At 33.3% G+C, this 20651-nt stretch overlaps 1 protein-coding gene across 1 annotated transcript in view; it reads left to right on the forward strand.

Moving 5' to 3' along the window:
• Positions 1-429: 429 nt before the first annotated feature.
• Positions 430-20651, forward strand: part of Oatp26F (Organic anion transporting polypeptide 26F) — a 438810-nt gene continuing 418588 nt past the window's right edge. Inside the window, exon 1 of the mRNA XM_081755738.1 lies at positions 430-1295. The gene's annotated coding sequence lies outside the window, so the exon portion shown is untranslated. The remainder of the gene's footprint in view (positions 1296-20651) is intronic.

Below are 20651 nucleotides of genomic sequence, written 5' to 3' on the forward strand. Positions count from 1 at the left end.
TAGATCAAACGATCAGTCAATACTTCTTTTACATACAGAGATTAAAATTGGTAAATACCACTTCTCTACCGTATTGTAGGTTTGAGTGATATATATTCGTTTCCCCTTGACGTCAACCCTATATGAACAGACATCAATGTATACATTCTTGTAATTTAACATCAATTTAATGACAACACGTTTGTCGGTCATTCATTGTAAATTCTTGCACTGCTGAGCGGTACTAAAAGTGCTTGCAGTTTCATACTTGTCTCGTTCTTGTCCATTTACTTATATATTTTTAACTGGTACGATGGACATAGTACATCGTTCGTAGAACTCCAATGTTTACGCAAGAGGATGTACTATTTACTTAAATAGAAAACCAAAGTTCAAAGAGAAAGCAGTCCAGCTATCGCTCAAATCGAGTCGGGCTACGTTCCTATGAGTACGCGATTCCCATTCACCCAGCGTATTCGTACGCGAATGTGTCATCACATATTATTTTCCCTCGACGTGACATTGTAATGACACGAACTCTTACACACATTAAAGGAATGTAATTGTCTAAGCGGAAGGTACTGTTAACATTGATATATATATTCACAGTGTATATATCTATACATTAAGTACAGAAACACTGTATCATCGGCTTTCTTTTTTTCTTTTTACATTTTTTTTTTCTCTCTGAGAACGGGAAATCACCAGTCAGCTGTTTAATTAATTTACCTGTGAAAACACGGTAGCCAGTTACTTTAGTCGACCGCACCCAGAGTATCACGAAACTAAACACAAAAGTATCAAATGTGTAAAACATTCTTTTTTTGTTTATTTTGTTTACATTGCAAACAGTAATGTAACAGATTCATTCTCCATTGTATAACCTGTTAGGCAGGTGGAAGTCTGACAACGCCGCAACCTCATTTTGACTTGTGATGTTTTCGCCTGCTTAGTTGGTTTGTAGAACGTAGACAGGTGACTGAGCGGTTCGCGCGGTGTTAAAAGAACTTTTTGACAAATCAAGTGTTTTGTTAACATTGCTTTTTGATGTTATTTTATAGAAAAAAAATAACACATGTTTTCCAGTTTTGTTATAAATGTTCTACTGTGATCATTGTGCTTAGTTTGTTTTACAAGTTTATTGACTAGTGTCGTGAACAAAAGCGTGTTTTGTGGTTTTAAACTATATACATGAGAATAAAATTGATAAAGTGTTAATGTTTATAGAAGTTGCAAGCACCGGAACGACTTGTATCATTTTAATATCATAACGTCACAGTCGGCGAGCTAAACAAAAGGGACAGAACATTTGTGAAGTAAGTGTTGTATAATTGTTTTTTATCCATACATTATGAAAATATATTAATGCAGCAGAAAATTTATTCTGATGTTTTAAATTGTGTTGACAACTGGAGATGCAAAATTATTTATGACTTGAACTTTTTCTTTCTTATTTCCTGAAAATTCAGACGAAACATTATTTGTAAAGTAACGGGGATGCTCACAGGGATATTCGTGGTACAAAATGACTTACTGAAAGAATTAGCATTGATAAGCAGTAGCGGAGACAGAATTTTCGAGAGTAGGGTGCGGATGACGTACTTGATGTCAAAATATGGTGCTGGGGGGGGGGGGGGACAGAACGTGTATTTAAATTACATTTCAGCAAGGAGTAAGTGCATAAGTAGGAATACACTACGGGAACCATATACATAATTTAGATAGGCTAGTGTCTGTGTCCAATAAATAAATAAATTTGAACAGCTGGAATTTTTTGAATCGAATACAAAATGATACATTTAGTTCAATTTTGACTTGATTTGATTCTAGTTTAGTTTAGCGTCCCTTTTAGCAGCGAGACTGAATGAGACGTGGACTTACTGCTTAACATGAGATCCGAACCACATGAGCTTCCGCCAGGACTCGAACCCGGACACATTGGTTCAAGGAGTATATTGAATTGGAAATTGTAATTTCTATAATTTGCTTGTTATTAACATAAAAAAAGTAAATAATATGCTTTGCTGTGCTAAAGTATTAATTCTTTTTGTTAAAAAAAAAATCTAAAATATTTCATGGAGGATTTCAACCCCAGAACCTCCCCATACGGTGCGGCCATTTGTGAATTTTTTTTAAAATCATACATTGAAGCAGTGGATAGGATGCTTGGTTAGAGTTGAACATCTACTTTCAGCATCGAGGCTACGTGAGACGGAACAAACTTACTACTTTAAAGTATTATCCGAACCATTGCTCGAGTTTGTATCCAAAGCAATTACTTCCAAAAAAGATTCGAACCTGGTACCACGGACACAGGAAGCACACCAAAAGCGCGTCTACCATGAAGAAGCCGGTAGTTAGAGCTGCACGATATCAGGATTTGATATGAAATCAGTACTGGTCAAGTTTAGGAACACTACAATTTGCAAAATTTACAGGTAAAATTCAATACTTTGCATAGAAAGACACGTTTCTAAGGAGCAAATTTCTGCAGGCAGCAGAATTAAATAGTAAGTAATACAGCTGATTTTATGTTTACAACTGTACAGTTATTACTATAAAATCCTTATACGTGCTTTACAATGGTTAAAATAAGTAAGTGCATATGAAAGATGATTTATTATATTCCGCCGGTGGGATAGTTCTGCACAATGTACAAAACCTGTGTTTTATGTTTACAAGTGTAGCGTTACTAGTGTGAAACCATTACAAGTGCTATAGGAACTCGTATCACTGCGAAAACTCGTGTGTTAACAGACCTTTCGCTCACGCGCGTATCACCATCGCTGACGCGCTTGCTCCCTTTCGATGCACCAGATATGGTTTAAAATTTGAATGTTGTTATATCATTCCCTTCGTGCAGTGTCGTGCCGTGGGGAAGGGTGAACGGGGTGACGACCCCAAGCGCCGAAGTAAGGCGGTGAAAAATTTGGGAAGAAAAAAAAGAAGGAAAGTAAGAAAAGAGAGAGGAAAAATGTTGCTCATGTCAGGAAAATGCAAGTGCACATATACAGTATAAAATGGAAGGAAAAAGTAATAAAAAGTGCTCAAAATCAAGGAAAAACAGGGTTTATTTTTGAATATTTTCTTAAGCTTCGCGCCAGCCATGGTGTTGCTTCGTGGCTGGTCTGTCGGCCCCACTCATATGTACAGGGGCGCTGTCGTATACTACTCTCGCCCCGGGCGCTGATTTTCTACAGCAGGGCACTGCCTTCGTGACTCTCCTGATGGAGAAGGATTCTAAAAACTTCTAGACGATATTATTAAACATATCAGTGCATTTATATTGTGAATAGATTTACAAAGCGAGACGAGAGAAGCTTTCTGTGTATCGAGAATAAGACGAAAAAGAATTCTTGGAGACAACGGTGCCGACTTTCCGAAATTTATGTGGATGCATATCAATGGCGGGTCGTGTTATACGTGTCCAGGGGAGTCTCGATATTTTTTTAATTGATTTGCTTTTAGTTAAAATCTTTTATAAACACTGTCATAAAGGGATGTGCTCGATTCTATTCACAATATAGGCCTAACTTAGTTCAATTTTTTTAATTCTGGAGAGTGCCTTTGACTAACCCAGAGACAGGCGACGAAGGGGGGGGGGGAGTGTGTTGCTACTCTTGGTTGCCTTTGCACAAATAAATTTGAAATAAACATTTATGTTTTAGAGGTTAGAAATTTTAACTTCCATCTCAATATTTTAATTGCTTATTATTTTTTTGATAGTGGCAAGTGAGAAGTATTTATTTTATTTCGTTTCTATCAAACTAAAAATCTTGTGGGTGCACCGCACCCACAGGATTGTTTGTGTGGGTGCTGTAAAGCTCCGGAGCACCCACGTAGTCGGCGCGCATGCTTCGAGAATAACGGCGCGACGAGCTTGTCTCGCGGAGAGTACTGTTCACAGGTGGAGTGCAGGTGAATGGTTCGAGTATTTCAGTTTTTTTTAAAAATAAAGATGTGTTTTGCTATGGACAGTACCTACGTCCATCTTGGAATAAAGAGTTGATCTAGAAAAGGCTTTTGACCGCGTGAATTGGAAATTGTTGTTGGGAGTTCTAACGAAGATAGGGTTGGAATGGAAAGATAGAAGACTCATAAGAAACTTATACATGAACCAACAAGTAAGTGTGAGGATAGGGGAAGAACTGACGGAAGAGAATGCAATTGGAAGGGGAGTTCGACAAGGATGCTGCCTCTCGCCAACACTATTTAATGTCTATCTAGAAGAGATAGTGAAAAGAGTTTACATGATGATGATGGCATTTCGGTGGGAGGTAGAATGATTAAATGCATAAGATTTGCAGACGACATGGCGCTTGTTGCAGAATCTGAAAAGAAAATCAATAAAATATTAGAAAAAATGAGGAAGGGCTTTGAAAAATATGGGATGAAAATAAATGTTAGAAAGACAAAAGCCATGGTAATTGGAACGAAGGGGTCGGTGTCAAATATAAAAGTAGGAGGGGAGAAAATAGAACAAGTGAATAGTTTTCGATATCTGGGTAGTATTCTTAGTAATAACATGAAGTGCGAACGTGAAATAAAAGCAAGGATAGGAATGGCGAAAGAAGCCTTTAGGAGGAAGAAAAGTCTGTTTTGTGGGACCAAAGAGTTGAGAAAAAGACTCATAAAATGCTTCGTGTGGAGTGTTGTACTGTATGGGACAGAAACGTGGACATTACGTAAAGGTGATGAAAATCGACTGGAAGCCTTCGAAATGTGGGTGTGGAGAAGAATGGAAAGAATTAGTTGGGTCGAGCGGAAAACGAATGAGAGAGTGTTAGAAATGGTGGGTGAGAAAAGAACACTTTTAGATATTATTAGGAAGTGGAAGAAAAACTGGTTGGGACATTGCTTAAGAAGAGATTGTATCATGAGGGACGTCCTAGAGGGTATGGTGAGTAGTAAAGATTTAGTATCATGACCGTAAAAGAGATGCCGCGCCTTGATAAGAGATAGTTTATCGCTTGTTTATTTAAGGATAAGGGGGGACTATCGAAGGAGGTGATGAAATAGGGTCAGGTTTTTTTTTTTTTTCCTGGAGATAGATGACGAAAGGAAAGGTTGAATGACCACTACGAAGGTCACACTGGATGGTCCCTGTGCAGGACCACAATGGATGACCCCTGAAGACTGCCCCTATGCAGGACCCATGGCCCCTACGCTTCAATAGAAGCTTCCTATTAAAAAGATGTGAGCTTATTTTTATTGTTTTGTATGGCAAGCCATACTCCTTGCTAAAAAAGTGTGAGAAGATAAAAGGAAATGGTCCCTGCTTGCAGCTTATGTAATGGTTCGTAATATGTAAAATATTACTCATTGGTAAAAATATGGCCCCTGGAAATGACCCCAACCCATGGCCCCTGTGCAGGACCTATACGAACAGTATGTGAGCATATATAATTGATTAGAAGCTACATGCTAAAAAGGTGGGAGTAGATAAAAGGAAATGGTTCCCTTCCCTGGCCCTGGAAATGGCCCCCAGGACCCATAGCCCCTATGCAGGACCCACACGAACAGTATGTGAGCATATATAATTCATTAGAAGCCACCTATTAAAAAGATGTGAGAATGTTTTGTATGGCAAGCCATACTCCTTGCTAAAAAGGTGGGAGCAAATAAAAGGAAATGGCCCCTGTGCAGGGACAGTGAATGACCCCCAACCCATGGTCCCTGGAAATGGCCCCTATGCAGGACCCATACGAACATCATGTGAGCATCCCTCGACTTGAACAACGTGAAAAGTTAAAAATAAGCCCCTCCCCCTCCTACAAGTATACTATGAAAAGGGTAATATTTATTATAGCATTTTTCTTACTTGCGAGTTGAAGACTGATGTACATAGACGTCCTTCCTTGAGAGCCGATGAAATTGAAATGAACGAGAGAAAATTCGTTTGGCGTGGCTTTAGTGACGTCAAGATTAACTTTGTACCGTATCAGAATGATAAAAGTGATTATAGACTTTACTTATTTACATGAATCACAGATTACTGGCAATCATCTACAAACATTTGTATGATTTGAACTTAATGAGAACTTTGAATAACAATCACGTGCAAGGTTAAAAACCTTTATTATTGACAACCATGAGTGATATCTAACAGAGTTAATCATAGATGGATCACGAGTTTATGTGTCTAAGTTTAAATGATATTGACGATAGAGAAACCGATAATCACGAGAACTGATGGGTTATTGAACGCTTGCTTGCAATCATCTACAAACATTTGTATGATTTGAACTTAATGAGAACTGTGAATAAAAATCACGTGCAAGGTTAAAAACCTTTATTATTGACAACCATGAGTGATATCTAACAGAGTTAATCACAGTTGGATCACGAGTTTATGTGTCTAAGTTTAAATGATATTGACGATAGAAAAAATAAACCGATAATCACGAGAACTGATGGGTTATTGAACGCTTACCCTATTACAACTGACGTATATAGTTTTAATTATGAGAAACTGATTTGATTATATGCAATTTAATTGGAAAATGAAGAAAGAAAAAAAAGCCAGTATTTAGCTGAAATATACATGTACTTTTCCTCCATTTTTACCCTAAGGTTAACGAAATTTTGTATTTTATATGTGGATTAATTGCTTGATTGTACCGTTAGCAGCAAAGCTATGTGAAATGAAATGAAATCTTTGAGTCCCACGGTTATGTTGGTTAGGCTAAAGGATATGGTGATTATTTTATTTGATCGTTTGTTTTTACAAACTCTGAACAATTTAAGATGTTTGAACTAAATATGGGAGCTCTTAAAAGTATATAGAAAGTGGGAGAAAACCCACGCACACTGTGCTTGTTCACCACAATTTATAAAAAAAATAAATCCAAAGTGAATGTTGAAATAATTGGTGCGAGCTGGTATCGAACCAAGGACTCCATGCACCAGAGGTGAACACTGTATTATAATGGGATTGAACCCGGGACCCTTAACACAATAGGTGAACATTGTATTATATTGAGAATGAGCCTGGGATTCCCAAGCACCAGAGGTGAACGCTCTACCACTGAGCCACCGCCCCCCACCCCAAAGCTATTTGAAACGTGGACCTACGTGAAATTAAACCCGGACCTTTTATGCCAAAAGGTGTGTGTGCTATTCACTTAAGCACAGAGGAGCTTTTATATGTAAAACTATGAGAAATTATGCGCTTAACAAAATATTTTCTAAGCACTTTAACTGTAATAAACTAGTTAAAAAATTTTGATTATTTTATACATGTCTACATATTTTACTATATAATAAACGTTTATTATTTTTAGTACCATTATACTGTTTTGCAGAACTTGCAACTTGAAAAAAAAACGATAGTTATCGAACTAAATGCATGACATATTCACTAATTTTTAAATTGGACTGTTTTTTATTGTATATGATTTTAATACATTAGTCGGAGCAAGTTATTTTACGGATTGATTGCTAAGGAAGCTCAGAACACTAACAGTGTGAACGTACAAATATTTTAAAAAAAAAATTTCATAGACTTGTTGCAGAATTGTAATGATAAAAGAGGAACCTCCTGTGGTTTAGTTTTATGCAACATCCGAATATTTCCTATAGTAAAGCCCGTTTGCATGACCCATACGCTTCATTAGAAGCTACCTGTTAAAAAGATGTGATGATATATAATTGATTACAAGCTGCCTGTTAAAAAAGATGTGAACATATATTTATTGTTTCGTATGGTAAGCCATACTCTTTGCTAAAAAAGGTGGGAGCGAATAAAAGGAAATGGCCCCCCCTGTGCAGGGACAGTGAATGACCCCAGGACCCAAGATTGCCCTTATGCATGACCCATACGAACAGTATGTGAGCTTATATAATTGATTAGAAGCTACCTGTTAAAAAGATGTGAGCATATTTTAATACCTCAACTCGAACAAGGTGTGAGAAGTTAAATATATCTATATGAAGCCTTTAATAGGAAACAACTTTATTTTAAAGCTGGAACGTTGTTTGGAGCACTGGCTGTAGTGATCTTTTCTGAGCATGCTCTGAAACGAGACTGACTTTTGCGATAGAGATGCTGGCTGGCGATATTATGACGTCATATGAACATTGTTTTACCCGATTGCCACGACAGAGTTAATCATAGAATGATCACGAGGTGTACGTACATGAACCAAAGTTGAAATCAACTTTAGAGATTATTTAGCCAGATAAGCTAATGTTTCATAGTGAACGAACTCATGTATTGTTATTCTAACTTATGATGACCTTGTTTACGCTTTAGCAACAAGAATTTTAATTGGCGTATATAGCTTGACTTATAAGAAACTCATTTGATTCAATGCAACTGGGAAATGAAGAAAGAAAAAATTCAATATTTACCCGCAATACACATGGACTTTTCCGGCTTCCCCCATGTTTGAGAAATTATGTGCTTAATGACTTTATTTGTAATAAACTAGCCAAAGTTAAAATTTGAACAGACTATCTGTATTTAAATGCTCCCCATACGCCATTGATTTAATGTGATAATTTCTAACCAATTGAAGCTCAATAAACTTTTAAACTTAACCCAAAGTTATAATTGTACTATAATGTATGTATAAAGTAACTCCACCCCCTCCATTAATCAAATGCTTATATATAATTCTTTGTACAACAATTGCTCTATTATTTTTACTTTTAGCAGCATTATACTGATTTGTGTGCTACGTTCATTGATTGCTGATTGACCTGATTCTTGGGAGAGAAAAAAAAACGTAAGTTTTTCAACTAATTGTTTAGTTAACTTAACGGATTTTACACATTAAAAAATGTATAATAATATATTTACTGTGTTTTGAAGAGTAAGGCTATGTGAGACGTGAACCTACAGCTGAATCTAAATTTTACGCCACTGCACAAGAAAGATTTGTATAATAATAATATTAATAACAGTAAGGCTATGTGAAACGTAAACTTATAGCTGGTGGGTGGGATTTAATTTACACGAGTTTATTACGGAAATGAAAACTAACAGTAAAAACTATAATAAAATTTATGAGGAACGTTAACATAGGTTGAACATTTTATACCCTTATATTAAATTAGTCGGAGCAACTTACGCGGAAATAATTTTTTTGTTTTGTTTTGAAAAAGACCCGTGCACCCTTAGTTACTGACGCGCCCAGTTAACATAGGTTGTTTACGGTTGAACATTTTATACCCTTATATTAAATTAGTCGGAGCAACTTACGCGGAAATAATTTTTTTGTTTTGTTTTGAAAAAGACCCGTGCACCCTTAGTTACTGACGCGCCCAGTTAACATAGGATGTTTATAATTAAACATTTTATACTTTTTAATAAATTAGTGGGACCAACTTATTTTATGGATTGATTGTTAAGCAAGTACAGAACACATACAGTGTGAACCTACATGACTTTCCGCTTAGAATTGAGCCCTAACGTTAAAGCTGTGTACGTTATGTGCTTAGCCATAAATGAACTGTAGTTATTTTTGATTAACGTGGATTTACATTGATTTTTTTAGTATTATGAGTGATATATCTTTGAAAAGCTTTCTTTGTAATATAAAAATGGATATTTTAATTATTTGAATTGTTGTTAAAAGAAAATTATTTTAAAAAAGAAACATGTTAGTTACCCCTAGATAATTTACGCAAAGCAAACGGTTTCACTAACATAGTAAATTATTATTATTAGTATTCTTAGGTAGTACACGTATACTTTTTCCATTAATAAAGATTATTTTAGATGATTTTTAATTCAAAGCAGTTATTTAACCCATACTTGTTTTACTTAGAACATACGAGCCTATTAAAATGTTTTAATATTATAGGAACAACAGAGAAAATTTGACATGTGTATTCCTTTAATTATTAACTAATGGTTAAGAAAAGAAATATAACATTTATTGAAATAAATAATAGTATACATTACCTTAAAATTAAAGAGAGATTGCTTATTATTATTGTAGAACAGTTTGTTGTGTACTAAATCCTATTTCAGAATTTTTACCTAAAGGTTTCACGACTAGCACCAATTTATTATAGTAATACTATTAAAATAATAAGTATTTCTTGAAAGAAATAGATGTATGTATTATTGCATTTAATATATATATATTGTGTTTGTTCAGTTGAGGGTGGAATTAAAATTGAAGTATAGAGCGTAAACATATGAAGCGAATGCGTTTTTTTTTATTAATTGATTTTGTGTAAATAGTGTTAGGAAAATAATTTGAGTTATTTGACTTTTGGAATAGTATTGAAAATTGTTTAACGGATTATTTTTGAGGGGTGAAAAGGAAGCAGTTGTATTCTATAGTATTTTATAAGAAAAAACAATTATACTGTGAATTTTACTTTATTTACACGGACGTTAGATAGTAAAACACGTAATGTGACATCATAGTCTTACCCGGAGTGTTTATTTATACTAAGCTTTAGCTATTATTAAAAGCGATGTGAGCGCTAGTTTATGTATTGCAAATTGAATTTGCGCGTGCTTGCACAGGCTTTAATGAATACGTTATGTGTAAGCAATTGGGAACTGAAGTATAATACCGTTTACAGGAAATGAAAAAAACATGACATACAAGTTGTGGGCAATAAATAATTGTTGTTGTATTACACTATAAACTACCATTGGATGGAAAATAAAATAATGTTTTACTTATTAGGAATTAGACTCGCGCTTGCTGCTACCGCGCACGGCTGCGCTGGGAATTAAACCCGCGGACGTTAGAAATTAGATTTGCGTTTGCTGCTACCGCGCACGGCTGCGCTGGGAATTAAACCCACGGACGTTAGAAATTAGATTCGCGTTTGCTGCTACCGCGCACGGCTGCGCTGGGAATTAAACCCGCGGACGTTAGAAATTACATTCGCGTTTGCTGCTACCGCGCACGGCTGCGCTGGGAATTAAACACGCGGGCGTTTGATTGTACTAGTTTGCGTTTGGAAATTAAAAGCGTGAATTAACATACCATTTATTAGTGTGGTTATTATTTTAAAATAGTTAATGATGCATAATTGACATAAATAAATAAATACAGTGTGTGTTCAAAAGAATTTGAGATAAAAGAAAGAAAAAAACTACATAAAAAATTTAGAATTTTCCGCTAAATAGGAACGTTTGGAGGTTATTTTATCCTACTTTTTTGGAGGTAGTAAAGTTTAACATAGTCCTCATACTGATTTTACTAGTTATAATCCATTTTTATTGACCATAAGAAGATATATGCCTATATAGATTTTTTCTGGTTAAGGATTTCCAAAGACGGATTTACTTTTGAGGTTTAGAAGTGTTTTAAAATCTTGAAATTGAGCTTAAGCAAGTTTTCTAGTGTTAATTATTCGTATTTCCTTAAGTTTGTTTTGTTGGAGTTTGTTTATTAAAATATTTCTAAAATCAACTTGGAACCGTTGCACTAAAGGCGTGTATGTTAGGTAAAAACATTAGAAATTGAGTCCAAGATGAAGGATACGTTAGGAGAATTTTCTAGGAATATAACAATAGTTGAGAACCTTAATGACTATTTTAGGGGAACAAATTCACTAGAGGGTTTGCTTGCATTAATTATGGAAATATGATTGATTGACTTTCATACGTGAGAATAAAAATTACATGTATGCTTATCGGCAAGTAATTTCCGAAGTGTTTCACGGAAAGAAAAAACAAAAGAATTTTTGAACAATGTTAGCTTCGTTCAGCACCGTGGCTATACGTAACTATTAGTTTACCATAACCGAAACTTGAACATTGGGGATTGCTAGCACCGAACATTAAAATATTAGCTCCTAAATCTTTTTTACGTGGTAAATGTTATTTACAAACATATTACTGACAGCTTAATTTTAGTTAACCAACCGTTTAGTAGCAATCCTATATGAGACATGAACCGGCACAAAGTTTAACTTTATGAGAGTTTAGAAAGACATATAAAGAAGCTTTTACGTACAATAAATTAACTTAGATTTAATAGTACAAGGTAGAAATATATACATATTTTGTATATTAAGAAAAAAAGAATAATTATAAATGATACTAATTACAGTTTTTATTTTTATTTTAGAAAAATGGAACCTCAACCAAGCACTTCGACATCCCTTACCATATCCCAACTGGAGTGCTTTGATAAAATTGATAATTTATTAAATGCGGCAGAAGAGAAGAGGGGTAGAGAAGAAGATGTGGAAAATAAGTTAAGAAAAAATAAACGAAAATGCTACTTTCCAGTAGTAAAAGTAAAAGCAAAACCATCGGTGAAAAAAGAAGTAATCCCAGTGCTAGCGGTGGTGGAAAAACAAATAAATCCAGTGTTGCCAGTGGTGAACAATATACAACTCATGCCAATACATGCACCAGTGGTGGAAGGTGATGCCAGTGGGGGTAATACTAATAATGATGACATATCTTTGTTATATGATGGGGAGGACTATGTTTTAACAGAAGCATACGAAAAATATGAAAGACTTGAAAAAATTAAAAAAATTAAAGAAAAACTGCGGGAAAACATCTCAAAATATTTGAAATAAAAATGTAAATATTGTGAAATAAATGTCTATTTTGGGTAAAATGGGAAAATTTGAGTTTTCTTTCCTTTGAATTTTTAAACCTACCTAACAAAGGTTATAAATGACTAATTTTTTTTTGTTTCCTGGTTATATTGAACTTATATTGCAATATATTGTCTAATGATCCATATAAATATCTTATTAAGAGCAACGTTTTAAAAAAACGCTTTTCAATGTTTATGGTTTTCAGCACGATACACTATTTAGTTAACCCCCAGCAATAAAAAGTTTTTTTTTTTAAATTTTGATGCAATGTCTACCACAACTAATATGGTTTCCCTCTAGTTTTTTAAATTACACTTGAGTTTTGATGATATCTACCTTGTTTTCTTCTTATTTTGGACCAATATACATAGTTGTAGGGTAAAAGAAACTCATTGAAATAATTGCTTGTTCGCATAGATAAAAATTAGAACAAGGTTGTCGTTTACTATTTAGTCTGTTCTTAAAAAAATGACCGAACCTAAGAATTTCAAGAAATTTTATGCAGCAAAGTTAAAAGAATTTCAAAACTTTTTTTTTTTCTGTTAATAGTAAAATTTACTTGGTAGCAGGGAACACGCATTGAATGTCTTGAATAATTAACTAGGTATTTTTTTTTAGACCAAGCTATTTCATATGAAAACACGAAATTATCCAGCTATTTAAGGTAAAAATGACAAAGTATAACCTGTATATTAATTCAGATACCATTTACCCACTTTGAATTCAAGAAAAATGATATGGAGATTCACTACAGTTAGGATACAATAAATTAATGTATAGCTTTTATAAAAAACTCTTTAAAATTTACAGAAAGCAGTCCTGAAAAACACAGCCACCACAAAATTCAAAACTTAATAATTGTCATAAAATGATCAAATAATTACAGTAATTCCATCCATCAGAGGTGCCCAGACACAATTGCCAAAGAAAACTTTAGTTCACTTGAAATACTTATTGCTCCCACAGCAGTTTTTAAACTCTCAATATTTGTGAAGATTAAATAAAATAATATTTTAGCATTAATGCCGCACCTATGTTTAAAATGCTATTCATGTTGCGCGCTTACACAAAGATTTATTTTTTAATTATAGCAAGCATTTACGGAAATAATTTTAAAATGCAATTGCACCTAACACATATTGGTTACGTCTTTGTTATAATTGCACTTACGCGAAAGCGAAATAAAAATTACTGTGTTCACCTAACACATGTTGGTTGCACTTTTTAAAATTACACGTACGCGAACATAAAATAAAAATTACTGTGTTCACCTAACACATGTTGGTTGCACATTTTAAAATTGCACGAACGCGAACATAAAATAAAAATTACTGTGTTCACCTAACACATGTTGGTTGTACTTTTTAAAATAGCACGTACGCGAACATAAAATAAAAATTAATGTGTGCACCTAACACATGTTGGTTGCACTTTTTAAAATTGCACGTACGCGAACATAAAATAAAAATTAATGTGTTCACCTAGCACATACTGGTTGCACTTTTTAAAATTGTATGTACGCCCACCAACTTACATTTGAGAACGCGTTATAAAATAGTTCGTGTTATATAACTTTTGCGGACAAATTAGTTGCCTAGCACAAAAATTAAATTGCCTATTTATTATTAAGCTAAGCTAAGATGGCTATACTTCCTAATGCGCCTTTACTGGGAAACCACATTTTTTTACTAAGCTATTGTAACGTAACCGTTGCTAACGCGCCTTTACTTGAAAACCATATGGTTCATTAATAAACTAACCTAAGCTGGATATACCTGCTAACGCCACCTATGGTATTGTGACCGTCGGTAACGCGCCTTTATTTTAATGGAGCATTATTCACTTTTGATAATAATGTATAAAATAATTATTATTTTGTTTTAACTTATTGCTACGCGTTTGCTAATACTGAATAATTGCGTGGAAATGCACACCGGCTCTGCCCTCCCCCTGAACCACATGGTTGCGCGTATGCTTTACCCTGCCCCGCCCACATAAATGCACGCACCCACGTTTTTCACATGTACACCGACTGCTACATGTTTAGAACTAATAAATGTAATTATTGTACGCATGCTTTCGTATAAATGCAAGTATTTTTCCCGAATGGACTTGCACTGCTACACATTAATATTAATAATTGTATGAATGCTTCCGTATAAATGCAAGTATTTTTCCCAAATGGACTTTTACTGCCACGGGTTGAACTATTTTTTGTACGAATGCTTTCGTATAAATGCATGCACGCATGGACACCGACTGTTACACATTAATATTAATAAATGTATGAATGCTTCCGTATAAATGCAAGTATTTTTCCCAAATGGACTTTTACTGCCACGGCTTTAAAAACTAATAAATGTAATTAATGCACGCATGCTTCCGTATAAATGCACGCACGCATGGGCACTAATTGTTACGCTTTTAAAATTAATCACTGCTATATTTTTATGCATCTACAATAACAAATACGCAATATAATTGATTTTAAAACACGGAAAACAACATTAGCTTACGATCGGCTAACATTCACATGGGTGTAGGCCACCATCATTTGCTTAACGCACATAAGAACAAATATATTTTCATAAGTATTTATAAAATAAATGTAGAAAAAACATTATCAATTTGAAATATTTGATTTTTAGTACATACTAAATAATTTAATGCTAAAAATGATATTAAACTTACCTTTATATATAATCTTCTTTAATTACATCTCGAATCCACTTCTCAACTTTACGTATTCTAATAAACGCGTGGACAGGAAGTGACTCAACTTCCTGTAGCAGTGTTGGTAAATCTTAATACTTTGTGTTTAGTTAGTGAATGGTAATGGAAGATTTTTGATTTAAAGAGATTAATAAATAAGAAATTATTATGAAATGGGGAATTGTTTTTGGTATACTTTATTTACAAGTGCGGAAAAAGTATATGTATTGCCTAGTTTGTAAAATAAAAATAAATGAAAATGCTTTAGGTCAATTTGTATTGTAGCCTGTAGGAATATGAGCCGATTCACTACCCTTTATGATATTTAGACTGCAAAACACAGATTATAATGTAGCACATTTGCTTATTTTATGGATTTTGCGATGGATTATATACGCAAACTAGAATGCGAAGACAATTTAGTAAGACATATTGTGTTAGTAACAGACAACTTACTAAGACACATTGTATTAGTCAAAGACTATGCAGTAAGACACAATGTGTTAATGAAAGACTATTTAGGTGGTAATCAGGGGTTAGTTACGGAAGACTAAAGATAATCAAGGGGTAGCTACGGAATACTAAAGATGGTCAGCGACTATTTAGGGGCTAATTAGGGTATACTAAAGATAATCAAGGGGGATACTAAATATGGTCAGCGACTATTTAGGGGATATTCAAAGGCTAGTTAGCCCATAGTAAGGATAATCAAGGAATAATCAGGGGATATTAAGAATGCTTAAAGGCTAGTTAGCCCATAGTAAGGTTAATCAAGGAATAATCAGGGGATATTAAGAATGCTTAAAGGGTAGGTAGCCCATAGTAAGAATATTTAAGGACTATTAGGGGATAATTAAAGGGTAGTTAGCCCTTACTAAAGATATTCAAGGACTATTAGGGGATACTTAAAGGGTAGCTAGCCCATACTAAGGATATTTAAGGACTATTAGGGGGTATTCAAGGGGGAAGCTTAATTATAGAGTGCGGAATGAGGACTTTTTTTTGCGATACTTAGTTTGAGAATAAATATTGCGGTGGGGCGCAGTACAGAATGAGGGCCTTTTCTTTTGGTATATTTAGTTTGAGAATGAATATTGCTGTAGGCTGCAGTACAGAATGAGGGCCTTTTGTTTTGGTATAGTTAGATTGAGAATAAATATTGCGGTGGGGCGCAGTACAGAATGAGGGCCTTTTCAATTGGTATATTTAGTTTGAGAATGAATATTGCTGTAGGCTGCAGTACAGAATGAGTGCCTTTTGTTTTGCTATATTTAGTTTGAGAATAAATATTGCGATGGGCTTTAGGATATTTTAAAATTGAAATAAGGCCACATAAATGTATACTGTTAACGTAAATGTGTATACAATGGGTTTTAGGGTATTTTACAATTGGAATAAGGTCACATAAATGTGTACTGTCAACGCAAATACGTATAAAATGGGTTTTAGGATATTTTAGGATTGGAATAAGCCTACATAGATGTGTACTGTCAACGCAAATATGTATAGAATGTGCTTTAGGATATTTTAGGATTGGAATAAGCCTACATAGATGTGTACTGTCAACGCAAATACGTATAGAATGTGCTTTAGGATATTTTAGGATTGCAATAAGCCTACATAGATGTGTACTGTCAACGCAAATACGTATAGAATGGGCTTTAGGATATTTTAGGATTGGAATAAGCCTACATAGATGTGTACTGTCAACGCAAATACGTATAGAATGTGCTTTAGGATATTTTAGGATTGGAATAAGCCTACATAGATGTGTACTGTCAACGCAAATACGTATAAAATGGGCTTTAGGATATATTAGGATTGGAATAAGCCTACATAGATGTGTACTGTCAACGCAAATACGTATAGAATGTGCTTTAGGATATTTTAAAATTGGAATAAGGCTACATAGATGTGTAATGTTGATGAAAATGCATGTAGAACGGATCTTAGAGTATTTTAAAATTGAAATAAGGCTACATAAATGTGTACTGTTAACGCAAATGCATATAGAATGGGTCTTAGGATATTTTAAAATTGGAATAAGGCTACATAGATGTGTACTGTTAACGCAAATGCATATAGAATGGGTCTTAGGGTATTTCAGAATTGGAATAAGGCTACATAGATGTGTACTGTTAACGCAAGTGCGTTTAGAACGGGTCTTAGAGTATTTTAAAATTAGAATAAGGCTACATAGATCTGTACTGTTATTGCAAACGCATACAAAATGGAAATTGCAAAAAAAAAAAAAATGCGTAAAAACCTGTTATTTTATGAACCCGATTGCAGATGACTTAATACTATACTGAATGCTTTTGAATAAGGCCGCTAAGTGCCAATACTTAACATATGATTACGTAAATTTAGTGAAAAATATTATTACTGTTTTACAGTGTGCAGTTGTAGAATAAACATTAGCGAGGCCATTTTTAACAAGAACAACTAAGAATTAGAAGGTGAGTGTATTTCATAATTATTATTATTAATATATTTATTGAACAATTGTTTAGCTAATGTTGTTTTTAACCATTAATTATTTAACCAACACTTAGTAAACAAGACTTTTTAAAACCAAGTCATGAACAAGTTTCTTTCATAGTTTTTCAGAACAAGTTATTGATTATTGCCTGTTTTGCTAGATTTATGGTAGAACTCAAAATTTTTTCTTTGTTTGTTTTAGATGGATTTCCTGTGTTCAACTGGTGAGTTCAATATGATTGATGAACTTTTCCTTCATGAAGTTTTATGCGGTCTTCAGTACGTGAAAGGCAATATTAAAGTTACAAAAATAGGACATTGAGCCAGTTAGTAATAGTAATAGTGTAAACTACATAGAATAAAGTTTTTGTAAACTGATACTTCAAAAAGCATAAACGAGAATGAAAACGATTGGTTGCTTAAATTTAAGTGGGCGTTTCCACTAAGATTGCTCAATGAGATTACAGCAATATATATAAATACAGCGTTAAAATAAAGAGATCTACTCAATACCTTAGTTTTGGGTATATATATATATAAGAGTTATTTAAAATTTTGTTTCTACGTACTGCTAAATCATGGCGGATACCAAGTGCCAATGCATAAATAATGAAATTAACATTCAATGTTTAATAAAAACCTTTCAATTGTGGGAGCCCAAGAGAAGAAGTTTGCTAGTGTGTGTTCTGTGTTCAGACAAATATAAGCAAAGTATTAACCGTGAATGTCTGGTCATACACAAGGATATTTTAAAAACAAGTGTCTTATGTTTAATTACTAATATGGACATCCAAGATGAAATTTTACTGCAGTTTGAAAAATCGCATGGAAAAACATTTACAACATTACAACAATTTTTTAATATATATGAAAAAGCAATTGAAAATGAGGAATTTATTAATGAACTAATAAAAATATTCCTAGAAAAGGACTTTAAAAGGCATATACTTGAAAATGTTGTATGTGTGTAATTAAAACATGTAATAATGTGAAACTGTTATCAATGAATCAAAAAAAAATGTAATGTGCACTGCTGTGAGCTATTATTAAACAATTTTTTCAGTATGCATACGTTTCAAAGAAGTGACTTTTTTATAGTGCTAATAATGACAAGTAATTCTCTGCAAATGTTAACAGTTTTTTAAAATACAATATAATTGGAAAAGTATATTCTTCCAACTATTTTACATGACATTAACCTTGTATAAGAAATATATAAAAGATAGTAATCAATGTCATGTGTTACTTAAACTATGTATAAATAAATAGTATAATTATAGTAAGCAGTAAGCGTTAATAGATAGACTTGTTTATAATAATAATTATTATTATTATTATTTTTAACATACCAAAAATAGTGTCCCACGACGTTGTTACCCAGTTTTAGTACTACATCAATTGTACAGTCAATACTAATAATATAATTTCGTGACAAATACGTTTAAGTTTAATTCTTAAATAAGAATTAAATCTTTAAATATTGCTGTGTTTATGCTTTTAATAATAATAGTAGTAGTAGTAGTAGTAGTTACCATGTACATATTTAAACTTGTACATGATATTTATGCACTAGTGTCTTACAAACTATACTTATATAAATTTTATAATTTAACTAAAACTTTTGCTAAAACTTTTATTATATACTTCAATTGTTTTGTCATACTCATACTTTTTACAACTATGTGTCTTTATTCTTTTACTTTATAAAATGTTTTTTCTTTTGTCTTACTCGTTTGCATGTACTAAATTATAAAAAGAATGTTCAAAATTAATTTTCCCCTTGATTTTGTATACATAATCTAGTTTTCATCCTTCCAAAACTTTAATGTTTAGCTCTCCCAGGTAGGAACCCATCGTAGGCTTAGGTTATTCATTCCGCCGGTAAACATAATACTATCGATGTCACAGTTGTCAACAAATCGTAAACCTTTACCCGCGCCCATAATGTAATGAACGCAGCAAGTACAACGTTTGAAAACTTTAACGGCTTATTTTTATTTGAACGTTTTTATATGTAATATTAGCATGTTTTTCACCAATAAATAGTACGCTTTGTACTTTGTACTGCGGCGCCCATAGGTAGCCGTAAAGTTTTTCTAGCGTACCAACAACCAGTAAATGTAACAAAACCATTTTTTGTCCCCCATTGCCGTAAAGCAAATTGAGGAATAGCTTGGCTATGTACCTTAAGCCAGGGTTTAATCCAATATTTTTCTCATCTAACTGTATGCCTTCGTGAACATAACATTCTGCAATATATTTATTTTCATCTCCTTTCCTTGCACATAAAAAAATGTTTCATTTAAAGAAATCTGCAATAAACTATGTAATCCTTTTACACTTCTTTTATTTTAATTATATATAATGTATAGCCTTATGCACTGCGAAACGCTCAATATTAGTTTTAACCTTTAAGTGTATAAACATATTCCTATACATTGTATCCTTTACATTGTCTTTAAAAGTTCAATAATATATGATTTAATGATTTATAAGTACAATATTTATATATCATGTAATTTATTATAAAATATCTATTTTCACACTTAAAACAAAATCCAATGTATGTAGAAAATTAAATATGTTAATGCGCAATTTTCTGCGCAGGTTTGTGATTATAAATCAGGTCATGGCTCATACTGATATAAAGCGGATTCTACCGTGATAAGATGTACAGTCAAAGACCGTCTGTTTCAGCTAGTGCCAAACGAAAAAGAAATACAACACTACATATAAAACCATTTTCAACTTCTTATAATAAAAAACAAAAAGGTGAAATTCAAACTAATCTTTTATTATCCAAAAGTAATACTGTAGACTCTAAGTATATTTCACCACGTGAAAAACAGTTTCAACTTGAAAAACAAAAGAAAATTATACTTGTTAATCCAAATGATCCTGAAATTCCTGAAGAAGATGATACATGTCGCATAATATTTCCAACA

Source organism: Thermobia domestica, chromosome 4, assembly GCF_964235325.1.
Source record: "Thermobia domestica chromosome 4, izTheDome1.hap1.1, whole genome shotgun sequence".
NCBI classification, from domain to species: Eukaryota; Metazoa; Arthropoda; class Insecta; order Zygentoma; family Lepismatidae; genus Thermobia; species Thermobia domestica.